Source organism: Gallinula chloropus (genome assembly GCF_964237585.1).
Source record: "Gallinula chloropus genome assembly, chromosome: 1".
Lineage (NCBI taxonomy): Eukaryota > Metazoa > Chordata > Aves > Gruiformes > Rallidae > Gallinula > Gallinula chloropus.
The window spans coordinates 151,004,497-151,020,829 of record NC_140085.1 but is presented as its reverse complement, the minus strand read 5'-3'; positions in this window follow the sequence as shown (position 1 = coordinate 151,020,829).

The following is a 16,333-nucleotide window of genomic DNA, read 5'->3' as shown; positions in this document are numbered from 1 at the left end:
GGACTGTTGCAATAGCAAGGCCTAAGTTTCTTCACTAGGATGGACAGGAAATGCATTCATCAACAGCTTTATTTTACTGTTATACCCCTGTAATAAAGTAAAACAACTTGTGAATTGTTCAAAGCAATGCACTCCTTCCAGCCTGCATCAAGTTATCTCTGCTGAGAATCAACGCAAATGAGGTGTGCGCAGCTACTGACTTAGGCCTTTCCTAACACAAGACCGAATTTTCCATTGGTAAAACATGGTATGCCTGGATCGCTGATGGCATAATAGGGAATTACAATTCAAATTGACTCTAAAATTAGTTATTTCCCTTACACTTTGAATCATTTAATAACTAAGCACTTAAGTCTTTGAGTAATCATTTGTATTTCATTGTCCCCCCTTTTCAGTAGTAGGTAAGAAATAATTAGGAAGCTATCTTCTTTGCCACTCCTTTCCTTCTAAAATAATGCCTAGTATTATGTGTGCAATCAGAAGTAGAGTGGGATCATTTTAAATATATAAAAATAAAACGGAATTACATCCGAGGCCTGCAATAAATTAATAAAGTGAACAATATAACTGTTTTTGCACAAAGATTCCTTAAAATTACTCTAAAATTTTTTTAAAAACCCAACTTCCATTGATTTTTGTCTCACAATTTATTGTAACTTGTATTAGAAATGTTTGTGTATATTTTGAAGGTTAATTTTGTCTTATTGACAATAATGCTACTATAAACTACAGAAAAAAAGTGATAAATTTAATTTGTATCTCAGATACATGCAAACACATAACATTAAAAAATCTTTCTGAGTGACAAAGCCAGGAGTAGTTGCGATTTCACATTTATGAAATGGAAACATTTTGTTGAAAACATGTTCTAGTTTCAAAATGAATGCAAAACAATTTTTTTATATAATTAGCATACATACTTGCAAAGGTTCAGACAAAATTAGAATTCAGTCAAGATGAAAAACTACTTAACATGCACAAAAAGGGACCCACAATTAAAGACTGGAAGGGGGTTAGGCACAATAGTGGGAATGCATAATTCAAAATGTCACTCAGCAATCTATTTTGGCATAATATTAGTTGTACGCCGATTCTCCTGTTTGGCAACTCAGAACATACTTTGGTTCAAAACAAGAAAATAAAGGTACTTCACACAGCCCTTTTCAGGATGATGGCAAAACCTGGGTTGTTCTCTGACTGTTTCAGGAGAAATCTCTGTCAAGTTGAATATGACTGATGTCTTTCACCTGGTTTTCACTCAAAAACTGTAACACACCTAAGCACAAAATTCAGTGCAGATTTAACTAACAACATATCTGGTCCAACATGTTAGATCATTAAGTAAAAAGTAATGCTATCTAACGTGTTCTAGTGTGAAACTGAGGAAAACAAAATGCATGGGGAGAAAAAAAAGGGCAGAGGGAGCAAGTTAAATAAACACGTTATAGAAACCCTAAGTCTTTTCAGGAGACAAAAAAAAATGGTGCTGTTAACTTACGTTAACTTATTCTTAACTTAAAGTTTCATTCAGATGTTTCCTCAAGGCTTTCAGAGGAGAGTTGGGAAGGAGAAAGAAGCACACTCAGGAATAGCTAGGAAAGACAGCAGAAAGGACAGTATGTGTGGCATGAATGCTTATGGAAAACTGGCAGATAGTAACAGGAGAGTCAATTGACAAGAGCAGAGGTCAGCATAAAAGAAATCAGTTTTAAGGCCCTGAAGCATGGCGAAAAAGTGTCTAGGCACTAAACAAAACTGTTTACTTAGTTTTGATTTACAACTGCTGCATCGTGAATTTCAGTTACAGTGAGCTGCATAAGACAACTTTTCTCTTCAATCCAGACCTTGCCAGTAAATGAAAATATCTGATTTTCAAAACAACCTTTCAGAAAAAGGGTATTAGGTAACAGGACTGATGAGCAATTATAGTCCTATTAGAATTAATCTAGATTAATGTACAAAGTCGAATAGCCTGTTCGTTTGTTGTTCCCCTCACAAAAGCTGAAATCAAAAATCCACTGACAATAAATGCATTTAAGAAAGGGAAGTTTAAAAAAACCCCAAACATGCTATAGCTCCAAGCTTTTCAAGTAGCAAAGCTTGCAAGTTGCAAGCTCATCGATGCCAAGTGAGGTGACTGATCATTAACCTTCCTGGATGCTATCAGACACTGACAATGTCTTGAAGCCTGACTACCATTGCTGGGTACCAGCATTTGAGAGCTCTTTAGATTCTTGCAATCGTTCCACGTTGAAGTGCTCTGCAGCCACAGAGAGCTGTTCAAGCAGCTGTTCTGGCCAGAGGTGATCCTTCTGCGGCTCCTTACTTCTGCCTTTTACCCATAGTTTATCAGAGAAGTAGTTCTGGGAGGGCTGCACTGTCCAAACTGACGTTGACAGAAGGCCAAGAGGACACACACACGTCCTGCAGACGGCGTTACAACATGGTAAGTCAGGGCACAACAAAACACAGGAAAAGTTGGCTGCTTGCAGGCTGAACTTTGCATTGTGAGTATGGGATCAGCTTCATAATTTAATCACTAGTGAACTAATGTAAATAAAGGTAGATAATGGCTGAGGGAAGGATTTTACAGAGCCTTTCTCTTCTACTTTGCAAACCTGTGAATTGATGGGAATTTCTACACATCAGGACTTACATCACAGACCTTCAGAAAGATATAAAACAAATTCCAGTGCTTAGAACAAGCTTCTCCAGCACACTGAGGTGGTTGGCCCAGCATAACATGAAGAGATAATCATTGCAGAATGCAGGAACTTCAGATTTATTTCACTTTCTAACTGCCCAACATCACCTCTCTGTGAGATATCACTTCCACAGCAGAACAAAGGGTGTGAGTATTCTTCATCCACTGCAATGCAAACCCACTTAAACTAATTTAAACCAGTTTTTCACTGAAGCAGATGAGGTGTATTCCTGTTGTCAGTTCTAATGTTGCTGAACACTAACCTGCAGTAAAGCTTTCTGACAGCTGAAAGTGGCAACTTTTTAATATCAGCCCATTGAAATTCAGTACTGGTTATCCAGTTGTTGTGGCTTTGCCCCTAGCTGGGAGCTGAGCACCACACAGCTACCCCATACTCCCCTTTTCAGTTGAACAGGGAAGAAGATACATATTGAGAGGCTTAGGAGTTGAGAAAAGGGCAGGGAGAGATCATTCCACAGTCAGCGTCACAGGCAAAACAGACTCAGCACAGAAGAAAGGAAAGAAATTCTCTAATTTATTACCCTGCCCTGCACACCCAGTGACACCAGAGTCGGGTAATGAGAACTGTGACCAGATCTTAAAGCGCCTCCCCCCACCCCTCTCTTCTTAGCAGACTTCACTCTAGTCATGATTTTCCTCCCTTCTTCCCCTCATTGTGGCATGGGGAGGGGCAGGGACTGGCGGAATGGGGGTTTTGGTCAGTTCCTCACAAGTTCTTTTCCTTCCTAGCTGGGGATGGGAGGGGCAGGCTTTCCTCACACCCTTCCACTGCTGCAGCATGGGGTCCCACCCACGGGAGACAGTCCTTCACGAATGTCTCCAACATGAGTCCTTTCTCACATGGCTTCAGCTCTTCCCCAGCTGCCCCAGCGTGGGTCACTGCCATAGGGTGCAGCTATAAATCACAGAATGTCTCTCAGTCTCTCAGGCCCAGACTGCTCCAGCCTGGTCCTCCAAGGGGTCACAAGCCTCTCCCCAGCAAACCTGCTCCACTGTGGATCGATCTCTCCCTTGCTCATCTCTGTGTCTCTGTCTCTCTTCACAGGCTGCAAGTGCTGGCAGAGGCTTGCTCCAAAACGGGTCACAGCAACAACAGAGAAGACTAAGGGGGGATCTAATTAATGTCTATAAGTATCTTAAGCATGGAATGCAGGGCGAATTAGACAGCCCCTTTTCAGTGGTCTGTGGAGATAGGACAAGGGGCAGTGGCCTCTAGTTGGAGCACAGGAAGTTCCACACCAACATGCAGAAGAACTTTTCACAGTGAGGGTGACAGAGCCCTGGGACAGGCTGCCCAGGGAAGTGGTGGAGTCTCCTTCTCTGGAGATATTCAAGACCCGTCTGGACACCTATCTGTGCAATATGAGCTAGGGAGCTGCTTTGGCAGGGGGGTTGGACCCGATGATCTCTGGAGGTCCCTTCCAACCCCTACAAATCTTCCACCAGCTGCAGGTGGTGGGGTCTCGGGCTTTTCCATGGGCCGTGGGGGGACACCCAGTCCAGCACAGGTTTCTCCACAGGCTCCAGGGGTACCTTTCTCTCCAGACCTGGGGTACATCCTCCACCCGCTTCCCTGGCCTTGGTGCCTGCACAGCACCGTCACTGATGGGCTCAGCCTTGGTCAGCAACGACTCCAGCCTTGAGCCAGGTGGTTTTTGCTCTGTGGGGCCTGCAGAGAGCATCTGTCTGCTTCTTGCAGAAGTCACCCCTGCAGCCCCCCTCCTCCACCAGAACCCAGACACGCAAAACTACAACAGCAGGCTGCAAAGAATTTGCCCGATTAGGGACACGAGAAATCTAAGTGTTTAGTGAATGAAGAAAACAAATGAAAGGACCAGCATAAATCTGCTATCTTGGGTTGCTGTTAGAAAATATAATACAGAGCTTCACCTACCATGAAAATTTTATAGAATGAATATTAATGCTATGAAGAGAAGTAGGGTGGATTTGCATTATGTATTTGACTTGTCCCTGGAGCACAGACTGACACAGACTTGTGACTGCATTAACTATTGCTAAATTTTAATTGAAGATGATTGATTGTTGAGCATTCTGTTAATTAATCTCTTTATTCTCTATTTTCTTACAGAATTTGAAATGTCCTTTAAAAGTAAGTTTTCCAGCTTAAGCATCAAGAAATGTGGATGTGAGCTTCACTCACAAAAGATGCCTTCTAATAGCAATCCAGGAAAACTAAAAGAACAAATAGAAAATACAATACAACTGGATCTGAGTTTGGAAATGGTTTCATGAAAAACAAAAAAAAATGTTTGAATTCAGGCATGTTACTTTTCATTTCAAAGCTAGAAGCCCAGTCCTCAGAGGCTCATAAAGGACTGGATCTCATAATATAGAGGTAAGCTCTCACAGCTCCATTTTAATAACCAAAAGACGATAAATTAATTTTTTAAAAATCATACCTAGAAGAATGCTTCCTTTTTTTTTTTCTTTCCCTATCTGCACACAACCAGGTTTGTTGCCTTTGAGCTTTTATTTCTCCCCTTCATCTTGGATTTAAAATTAAATACTTGTTCAAACACAAAATAAAATTTCTTCACTGCTTCTGCATTATTTGCTAGCAGCTTTGCACAATATATCTGGTTTCTCATCCTGGCATAATATGAAGGCCAGATTTGTGATATGAATGATTAAACTCATTTGCCTAGCATAGGAAATGATGCTTATTTCCTAATGCAAGACAGCCTCTTTCTAAATCATGTACTTTTCTCGATCCGTTGCATGTCCTGTGAAGGAGCCTTCTGCATACAGTGACAGAGAGAGGGAGGGATCCTTCTCTGGTCGATACCAGTCACTCCATCACCCTCCAGCTGTCCCACAAACAGCATCTTTGAAGCATCTTGTCAGTGACAGGCTGATGCAAATTTCAGCACCTTTACTTTACAGTGCAAAACATATCATGATTCACAGAAAACTAGAAGGAAAACAAGGCAGTTAAAATGATTTACTTGTTTTGGGGTGGCACACTGTACCATTCAGATTGAGATTTAGGGCGGGATTAATCTAAACACTGAAGTCATCTCGACGCTGGAGGACTAAGCCAAATTGTTTCTCTGCACTCCCTCAGTGTGTGTCCAGGAAAAGAGATAGACACTACCAGACAGTGATCACCCTGACCTAACATGGGTGTCAGAGGTAGTGTGATGAATTGCTTCCTAAGGTACCTACCTATTTTCACTGACTACAGGGGAAGCACAGACTAGACATCTTATTTTATAGGCTAAAATTAGGTGAGAATAAGGCTACCCATCTGCTCTGAAGTCAGACAGCAGTTATTTTCCTTTTATGTACTTCATGGGAGGTGCAGATAGCAGGATCGGGAAAGGATGAACAGAGCTCAGGGAGTGGGTAGTTGTTCAATATTTCTGGTTTAGACTCATCTCTCAAGGTGTGCCCCATCCATTATTTACTAGACACCTCCTGGCTGCTGCACTGCATAGAAAATCGCTCACTTTCTCGTGGGCTTTCCCATGCTGCTCTCCTTGTAGTACTCCAGTTCTCCACAAATATTAATTAATTTATCTTCTCAACACCCTGCTGGTATTATTATCTTCCTCTTATATTTTGCTAGTGAAGACACTGAAAAAAAAAGCAAAAATAGTCCTCTAATACTGCTTCCCCCATGTAACATGCTTTCTAGCTGGATTTGTAGTACTGGACTACTTAGCTATTTGGGGCCTTCATAAAGTCAAAGCACAGTCCCTATTTGCTTCTGCCGTTGTTATTGGTGCTTAGCATTCAGCCGAGTAGTCTCTAGGTTGGTTGAAGATGGATACCTAGAAAAATAAATTAAAACCAGGAAGCCAAATCCCTGTATTTTAAGTTCTCTGCCATATTCATGACAGACTTTCCAACATTTGCAACCAAGCAGATTTGGGCTTCTTTCATTTTGACCCATTCCCTGTCTGAATGCACCTCCTGGCTGGACATCCGTGACTTTCTGGGCTGCTCATTGCTCGATGCTCCATATATCCTCAGCCATGAACAACTACAATCCAAGCCACGTCCCAGGCCCACTGCCGATGTGAACAAGCTCTGTAAGACTGTCCCCAGACAGAGTGGTGGGTGCATCCTGTACTGGGGACAGAGAAGCCCCGTTAGCAAGTTAAGTAAAACTTGAGCATTGGACACTGATTGGATCATCACCAATGCTGGCTCTTCTTTCCCTAAAAGAAATTCCCACATGAGCAGAAGTGATTATGTCCCAGACTCCTGGGGCATCACAGATATCACAGGACAATGTGCTTCATAGCATGGACGCCCTTCCTGCTTGAGGAGCTGTGCCTGAGTAGCACCAGCATAAACCTCTCAGTGCCACTTGGTTTCAGCGGCAAGAATTGGTCCCTGATCCTCTTATTTAGCAGAAATACCCTTCCAGGGCTGTGCAGTGAGAGTGAGCCCCACTGTAAGACAGAGTGACCTGCCAATGTTTGGCTGAAGGGTGTGACTCTCCTCTTTCCGCAGCCCTGCTTGCGTAGTGTCAGGCTTGAAATAAACGTATTGAACAGTACATGCTCTTCTACTACTTTGTTATGAAAACAGTGGTGGTAGTGTTGTAGCTGGGACGGGCTAAAGACACCAGAGCAGTAGGGTTTGAGGGAAGAAATTCTGGGTTTCATTAATTATGAAATAATTACAAATAATGTTTAGATCACCTCACTCTGTAAATCATGACTGTATTTCAAAAGCAGTGTTTTATTCTCTGTTAAACAGCCCCAACTCCTAAAATATAGCAAAAGAAAGACTTTCTTTTTTTTTTTTTTTTTTTTTCTGAAAGGTTTGCTGCCAGAAAAATGTTTTTGCCAATGCTGAGTTCTGTCCAGGCTGTGTGGCAGGGGTACACCAACTGGATGTGTTAGCTGAATAAGCTTTATTATTTCAGTGAATTTCAATTACTCTATTAAAATAAAACAGACCGTTGCACTTAAGCACAAAAGGGAAAAAAGTTATAGGAAGAATTTTAAATAAAAATCTTCGATAGTGTGGTCTGATTTTAATTTAATCGAAGTTAAATCAAGATAAGCACAAAGGTAAATTAAGATAAGCATTAACAGTGTTTATAAAATTAGCATAAGTCTTGGCTTGTAAATGAATAGAAAAATAAAAAGTGAGTACTGCCAAGCCAGTGGACTTCCAGACTTAAATATGGGATTAATCAAGAGTCCATTAATCTTCATTTGCCATCTGACCAAATTTAAATATTTTTTCTTATCAGCCTCATTGATCATTTTTACCATTTACATTTTTTTAGCTTGCTCAAACCACTCATTCATCGCCTCATTCCTGCTTTTAACGGGAATCTTTTCTGTAGGAAATTGTGCAAAAAATAGATTTGACATTGCCCTGCTTCTATCTTCACTTTTGTCCTCCTTCATCTCCGCATCCATTAGCTGACTGCTTGCAATATGGATTTGTTTCAGTCTGCTTCTTGCACCATCAAGGCCTTTAAATGAAGTTCTGCCCCTGTACATGAAAAGACTTCTTAATTCATAGTTTCACATTATGCAGAGATTAACAGTGGAAGGTTATTAACAGTGCAAGGTTATTAAGAGCATGTTTAATTTTATTTGAACGATAGCAGAATCCCATGGAATCCCATTTTGGTATAACTTTATCAGTGCCAGAAGGATTCAGCTCATTCCATGCTTTTTCCTAGAATGACCAATAATAAATTGCTGCGAATCAGTTACGCGCTTTCAGCTCCATCTCAGCTCACAGTCGACAATTGTGTGGTCTGTGAGAGGCTGTGGTGGCTCAGTGTAACTGCCGAGAAATGAACACACTTTACCCATGGCAAATTTGCTGCTGTAGTTGTTGTTGTTATTATTATTTCACAGAAATTTCTCTCTGGTTTACATATAATCGTCTCAGATACATTTGTATGGTTTTAAGCTCAAGCCGAGCATTCAGTACGCTGATTTCCTAAGCTCTGATGACAGCCAGAGCCCATCACGTTTCACTTCAGTGCAACCCAGGGAAGAGGAGAACGGGGGAAGCACAGAGGCTCTGTCAGCTAATTTGTGTTGTAAGGAGCTAGAGGTGATAATTTCTGGATCTCACTGGGGCTCGCAATTAGCTGCTCTGAGCTTTCTAATCCTCGGCAGAAGGTCTTGCCCACAGAGCTCCCCTGACACGAGGGATAGCACGGGAGCGTGTTTCCCCCTGCCTTGCCACAGGCACCCACACGGACACTAACCCAGCCAGACCTATGGCTTGGAAACCCTTGCAGAGTCTCTCACAACACCTGTGCCGGAGGAGGGTTCCACCATCAAACCACACGTCAGGTGTAAACATCTTAAACTGCCATGTCTGTTTATAAAGTAATCGCAAGTCTAAGCTCTTAATCAGCGCCTACGCTGAAAACAGCATAGACTTAGAGGAGTCAGAGAACACACCTACACATCCCAGACAAACCCTTCTTCTCCTAGCCCGGGTAAGACCTTCCCATAAAGTTCCAAAATCTCACAGTCGATCTCAGTTCTTATTCCATTGTGATTTTCTCACAAATTTACTGCAAAACCAACCTAGATGTGCAAATATTCACTCCCTTAGAAACAGTTGTTCTAGTTTTCCACCAGAAAAATAAAAGGATTGTTTGCTGTGGAAAGATGGACCTACCTTAATTTTGTAACCAAACCATGCTTAACCCCAGGAGCCTTGTTTTAACAGCACTTTATTTGTTTCAGTTCCCTGCTGTTGCACTGCATCTGCAGCATATCCTGTGGGATGCTCATATAGATGAGCCCTTGGCAGCTATCAGTGCTTCTTAATCTTCATATTGTCCAGTCCTACTCAGAGAAGTGCTGTAGTGTAGTTCCAGATTTCATTTCCTCTGGTGGGCAAAACCAATTTATTAGATTTTCATCCTTTCTCACCCCAGTTACTCACTCCTGCCCTTGTACAACAATCTGTCATCTCCTTAGCCATGTCTGTGTTGCAGGACAATGTGTGTTCAGTGTTGTACTCTAAATTTGATGAGTGGAATCATCTGGATTGAAAAGACTTTTTTTAATAATTTTTTCTAGCTTGGAACATTTTCTGATACTATTGAGTAAAATCTTTTCAATGAGTCTGCTGGCAAAACTGAGGAGATAACTATCAGTACTGGATGGAAGCAAGCAGCTAAGAAAGGAAAGTGTTTTCAGAGGGAAAACGTCTCATGGACCTCTATCCACAGGTGATGTATGTTTCAGCTGCCCCTCTGAAGAACCAGAACTGTTTTCTGTGATACAGAAAACCTGCAGAGCAAAGAAATCTTGAGAACAAACTTAGTAATAACTATGAAATCCACAGCTCTAAAAATCCACAGAATACAAATTTTTATTCAGACAAGAACATTGTTATTTTGTTCCTAATTTTATTGTCTATTCAGCTTTTTGCCTGGCTCCTGAATTTGTAGCTCTGTAAGAGCTGATGTTGCACATTTCATTTGAAAAACTATTTTTCTGATTCAGAAGAGGGTTTTTCTCCACCATCATGCACAGCTTTGTATTTGCCTGGCTTCTTTTTAGCCTAAGAGTGTGAGATAATTGGCACAGAACAGACAAAAGCTTGAGTACATAACCGGTGACATTCGTGAAAGGCACAACGTTTCTGCACACAGTGCATAGGAATAAACTGTTCCATCTGTGGCTGAGATCCCAACAAGCAATGAAACTCCTGGAGACACCTCACCTTCAGGCATGGGCAGGTAGGGCATACCTACACAGTTGGAATGGTAGTATTTATAGACCTGCATTGAAGTATGGATAGCTTTGGTAGTGGTTTCTTTGTAGAGAGGTGTCTGGGGAGCTCAAGATAAACTGGTGCACCACACGAGGAAGAGCAGAAGTTCAGCAAAATGATTGAAGTGGTGAAAGATACAGACTATTTTAGCCAATGCATAACATGAGCAGAAATAAAGAGGAAGAAGGTGAGGCCAAGGATATACTGTGCTGGGATGTCAGCCTACGGATGGGGTCGGGATTAGGCCGAATGAGAGGAACCAAGAACAGGTACGGATGGATGTGCAGGGCTGTGGGGATGGGGACATGGGCCTGCAGGTGGGCCTGGCTCAATGGGGCCTCTGCCTGGGCAGGGCAGGGTTGTGGACAGCTGGAGACTGGTTCTGCTGCTATAGCATTCCTGGAAGAGCAGTTGATGGCACTGAGGGACTGACAAGGTGTCCTGTAGTGTAAACAGAGTGAGGGGAACCCTGATTTTGGCAAGAACAGGGAGGTCATGCAGTCACAGAATCACAGACTGGTTTGGGTTGGAAAGGACCTTTAAAGACCATCCAATTCCAATCCCCTGCCATAGACAGGGGCACCTTCCACTACACCAGGCTGCCCAGAGCCCCATCCAACTTGGCCTTGAACACTGTCCCCAGGGAGGGGGCAGCCACAGCTTCTCTGGGCATCCTGGGCCAGGCTCTCATTGCTCTCACAGGGAAGACATTTTTCCCTATGTCTAGTCTAAATTTACTCTCTTTCAGTTTAAAACCATTAGCCCTTGTCACTGGTCTCCATTCAGACATTGAGGCATTGACCACACCTCTGAGTGTGACCATCCAGTCAATTCCTTATCCACAAAGTGGTTCATTAGTGAAATCTGTGTGTCTCCAATTAAGAGACCAGGATGTTGTGTGGGACATTATCAAATGCTTTGCACAAGTACAGGCAGATGATTCAGTTGCTCTTCTCTTATACATCAGTGCTGTAACCTTGCTCTAGGTCCTCAGTGCCCTCAGCATCATGACAGGCAGAGAGTCAGGTCAAGGAGTGACGGGGTGAAGGAGGATAATGTTCTAAGATAAATTTACCAGAACTCATTTACCATCGGTTAGGTGAGAAATTACAGTGAAAGAACCCCAACTACCAGATTTAAGTTTGCTGAATGCAGTTTGTTATGATATCGATATAGAAATAAAATGTGCTCTACACCTCTAAGCCACTGAAAAGCAGTCATAAAATTACTGCAGCCAGTAAACATGCCACAATGGAAACAGAAATGGGAAGTAAAATTTTAAGGCCTTGTCTTGTCCTGTATGTGAATACAGGGGTGTCTATTGTCAAAAAACATAGCAGAGAAGATTCTAGAGACAAAACTTCTTGCAAGTATTTTTTCATTCAAGCCTGCCCCATCCTGCCTCCTTCCTGCTCCCACAACATTCCTGATTAAAAAAAGAACAGGGGTTGATATGTGGCACTCTCGCTGCTTGCCTTTCCCTCTTATCTCATGGGCTATTAGCACCCAAGGGAAAGATAAATCTTTTGCCTCATTCTGCCTTATTTCATGAATAGAGTTTTTTTTGGTTGTTTTTTTTTTGTTTTGTTTTGGTTTTTTTTAAGACCTAGTAGAGAACCTATCAGGCTTTTTTCCTCCTACCTTGGAAATATAATTTCTCAATTTTACTGGAACATTTTCTGAAGAACCAAAATGCTCTTTGCAAATTTTACAGCAGAGGGACAGGCAGTGGATTTCACCAGGGCAGCAGCTGGATGTTCAGACAGGCATGCCTGCCCCAATCCCTTCATTGCTAGTTCCTGACTTGTCCCACCCGTATCTCAGTGGCTGTGTGGCAAAGGAGACTGAGGAACCGGAGACGCTTGCATTGTTACATCATCTTGTTCCTAAAAAACATGTCCATCTAGAAACCTCCAAATGGGAGGGCTTGGTCCCTAGAAGCACTTAAGAAGTGGGAACAATCTGTCACACCCGTTATACAGCTGCCCGTTTTATTGTGTTTTCTTCTGAGTTCCTTTCATTCAGAGTCTTTAAGAAAAGAAAACACAGTCTTGCTTTTCTCCATTATAAACCACGCTGTACTTTGGAGATGGTGCTGAGAAGAACCACTTGTTCGGAGCTACAGGGTTCAATGTTTTGTTTTGAATTTGAGGTAAGACTGGGTCCTCCACAATTCTCTTACTGCCCCTTTTGGAGAGTTTGCATTTTATGTGAGGCTGGACAACGTCAAATAACTAAAACATGCTTTTTCCCCAACACTAGTTTCTAATTACTGCTTAACTGTAAAACTGAATGAGGGATTAGATGGGCAGTAGAACAACAGGGAAGTCAACATAAACATTCATAATGAAAAATAAGCTCACCCGGGAGTGGAGGGGAGGAAAACAACAACATATGCAACCCATTTTATAATTCAGGACAGTCTTGAACATTTCGGCTGTTGCTTCAGCTTGGCAGAACTAAAGACAGAAAAAGGCAGATTACTAGAACTCTCCAGCTTCAGGGTTTGTATGAAGACAAGGTGATTTATTTTGTTGACTTTCTCTACTGAGCTCTATGTTCTGATTTGTTGATGTGTAATTATGGTAGTGGTTCCATAGGTCTAATGTCTTTCATTTCCAGGTATCACTTTCCAGCCGTCATTTCACAATCTGCTGTCCCTAACTGCTCATTCCTGCCTCCCCATGTTGTACCACCTCCACAGTTGTGTCAACACCACTGTTTGTGGAACTGCAATCTAAACTGGATCACAGACCTGATTTGGATTAAAAACATTTGCTTTGGAGGGGACAGGGCGTGGGAATGAGCAACTGGGGGCAGAAAAGGGCCGACTGAGATGTGGGGGGGGGGGAGGAGAAAGGATGGGAACTCATTAAACTAGTCTTACTGCTGAAGCTGAGCTATTGTGAAACCATGAATTCATACTCACCTTTTAGCTAGCATAGCCATGCTTTTCAGCTAGCATTAATCAAATTAGACACCTTGAACCCTCATTCCCATTCCATTTAATGCAAGCAAGGGGACAAGTTCCACAAAGAGCTTATGTCCCATCAGTCAAGACTACATCCCTTCTATGTACTGTTCATATTATACCAGATGAGTCAGTAGCAAGCAATGCTACTGCAAATGTCTGACCCAGACCTCGTGGAGGTCAGTGAAGGTACACCTTGCTAAATAAGCAAGATCCAGGGAGTGAGCTCTAGCCCTGGTCTTAATCATCCCCACAAATGACTTGTTAGCTCTCTCCCGGGCTCTGCACTGGCTTGTCACATCTTGCTCATTCAATGCAATTCTTACATGAAAAGGACCAACCTGAAGCAATGTGGGCACAGGTCAGCTGAGGCATGTGGACTTCAAGCCAGTTACTCATTCCTATCCCACTTCTGTTATGCAATATCGAGAGACCTGACTTTAAAAGCTGAGCGGGCGTTAGGTCAGGATGCAGAAACTGAAATGCCAAAACAAGTTATTCATGCTTGAATTTCACACAAGGAGATGTAAGCAACACAAATGCACTTGTAGCCCCTCTGTATGTTTTGCTTTAAATAGATCTGGAACTAAAGGAATTCAGGGACTGAATTAGAAACTGACTTAATGAAAGGATGATTCCTTCTTGTAAAAAGTCACCGTGATTACCCAGTGATCTGGAATAATTATTTAATGACATCAGTATGTCAAGTAAACAATTCCACAACTAAACACTGGAGTGACCCACATGTAATTCCATTATTTATAGCACAAGTATCAACAGCACATAAAATTGTAATTAGATGTACTAGCTCATTTGCCATAGGTTAATCAAATAGCTGCTAAAATCATTGCTAATATGTCATCAGCTTGCATAATGCTTTTGTCATACCTTAAGATGCTATTTTGTGCATTCATGTCAGCTTTCTCCTAATGAACAATCATTTCCCAAATGCCCTATCAATCCACATAAATAAAAAGCCTAAGTAATTTGCTAACTTGGAGCAGTGAGGATATCGTTAGACTTTTGTTATCAAAACACTCTTGGGATTATGGCTAGAAACAAAGTGACCCTAACAGGAAAAGATATGATCTTAGTTCGTCTTGTGAAGAAAATCAGCACCAAGAAATTAATGTTTGCAAACTTTCTAGTCATTATTCTCTCACTAGCTGTCAACCTGCAAAGAGTTGTGATTTGCACTGTCCCATTTGTGCCAGGATATGACCAAGTACAGTATCTAAGTTAACGTATCAGAGTCCTGTTTGATGGAGGAAAAGAAGTTGAGACTTACAATTTCTCTGAATGTCCTGACTGCAAACACTGTCGGTAGAGTGGTGGGGAGTGTTTGTGGGCAGAGACGTTCTAATGCTCTTACTTAATTCCAAGCAAAGGTTGTTTTTTGACAAGGTTATGATTGTCATTGTCATAGCCCAGTTAGTGCCCCGTGTCTTTTGCCAAAAGCGCTATGTAATTCTTCATGTATTGTGACTCCCACATGGAACATTTGACAGTGAATCACACATACACCCACACCTCCCCTACCCTCCCCACAAAATAATTAATCAGGGTTGACTTTATCAAGGGAGACATGGAGGCAACAGGTTTCCTTCTAGCACAGGACACCATGGTGTGTGAGCTTTTGCCTCCTATACCAGAAGGAGAGCAATGTGACTGTGCAACTCCTCATCAGGAATATCTTTATCCTGTTAAAAAAAATGCTCACTTTCCCCATATCATTCCAGTTCCACCCACAGGCACAGGACAGGTAAATAACAAAACCAGAATTTATAATATAAAATTCACTCTGTTTTGAATTTTTAAAAAATTATTTTTCACAGAAGTAATGGCCAATTTAAAATTGGATGCAAGCTGTACTGTTTTGGAGGAAAGAATCTACACCCTCTGTCTCAAAATTTGCAGAAGGGAACCAACAGTCTTTGCCTCCACATTTTCATAACATCCAAACAATGCAATCATAATGGAAAAGAAGATCCAGCAAACAACAGCTCTGTAACTGTGCTGTCTGAGGAGACACAGAGTACAAAGCGAGTGGTTTAATTGACTCTTAGAAATGGAAGAAACAGAGCAGAGTGATTTTTCCAAATCCTGGAACAGAAAGACCCGCAGTGTCTAGAGTGACAAGTGATTTCTGGGCCATGCTTTCACACTACAAAGAGAGTTTATCTGCAAGATTTTCAGTTCCATCTTCAAGCTCATGGCATGGTGCCGCAAACAATTTTTCAGCAGAGCTGAGGGTCTGCTCTCAGCCACATGATACAGTGCAGAGTGGCAGGAGGAGAAAGGGAAAAGAGTATCTAAAGCCAATTTCCTCACTGAGCACTTCATGGCCTGAAACCATGACTTGAACATATTCATTTCCTGATACTTGGATTGGGCAAATCAAAAGACTGGAAAACACAAGCTCTTCTAAAAAATCAGGACCTTTAAATAACAGTTCAGGCTAAACTGCCAAAGACTGACACACCAAAGTACATTAGTCACTCATAAAAAAAAATAAATTAAAAGAGAAGACTTGCTCTAGGAGTTGTTTATCTAATTCCTAGAGGTAAGGTATGTCAACAAGGCAGTAGAAAGATTATTCATTATGGATTTTGGTCTCTCTCAGGCAAGAAATTTTGTTTTAATTAACTCCTCTGATGTATGGATATCAGTTTCTTCTTGTAGGCATTGAAAAACTGTGTAGAAAAGTGTTGGGTTCTATAGTAAAGCAAAGGAATTAAAACCTTCAAAACATTACTGGCAGGCCTGACCTGATAGACTTAGCTAAAGCGATTCCAGGCAGCAGCTGAAGTTGCTGTGAAATAAATTAATTGTTTTGTGAAGATAGCTGGCAGAAATTATATTCCCTTGTACATGGAAAACTGGAGTTAGAACTA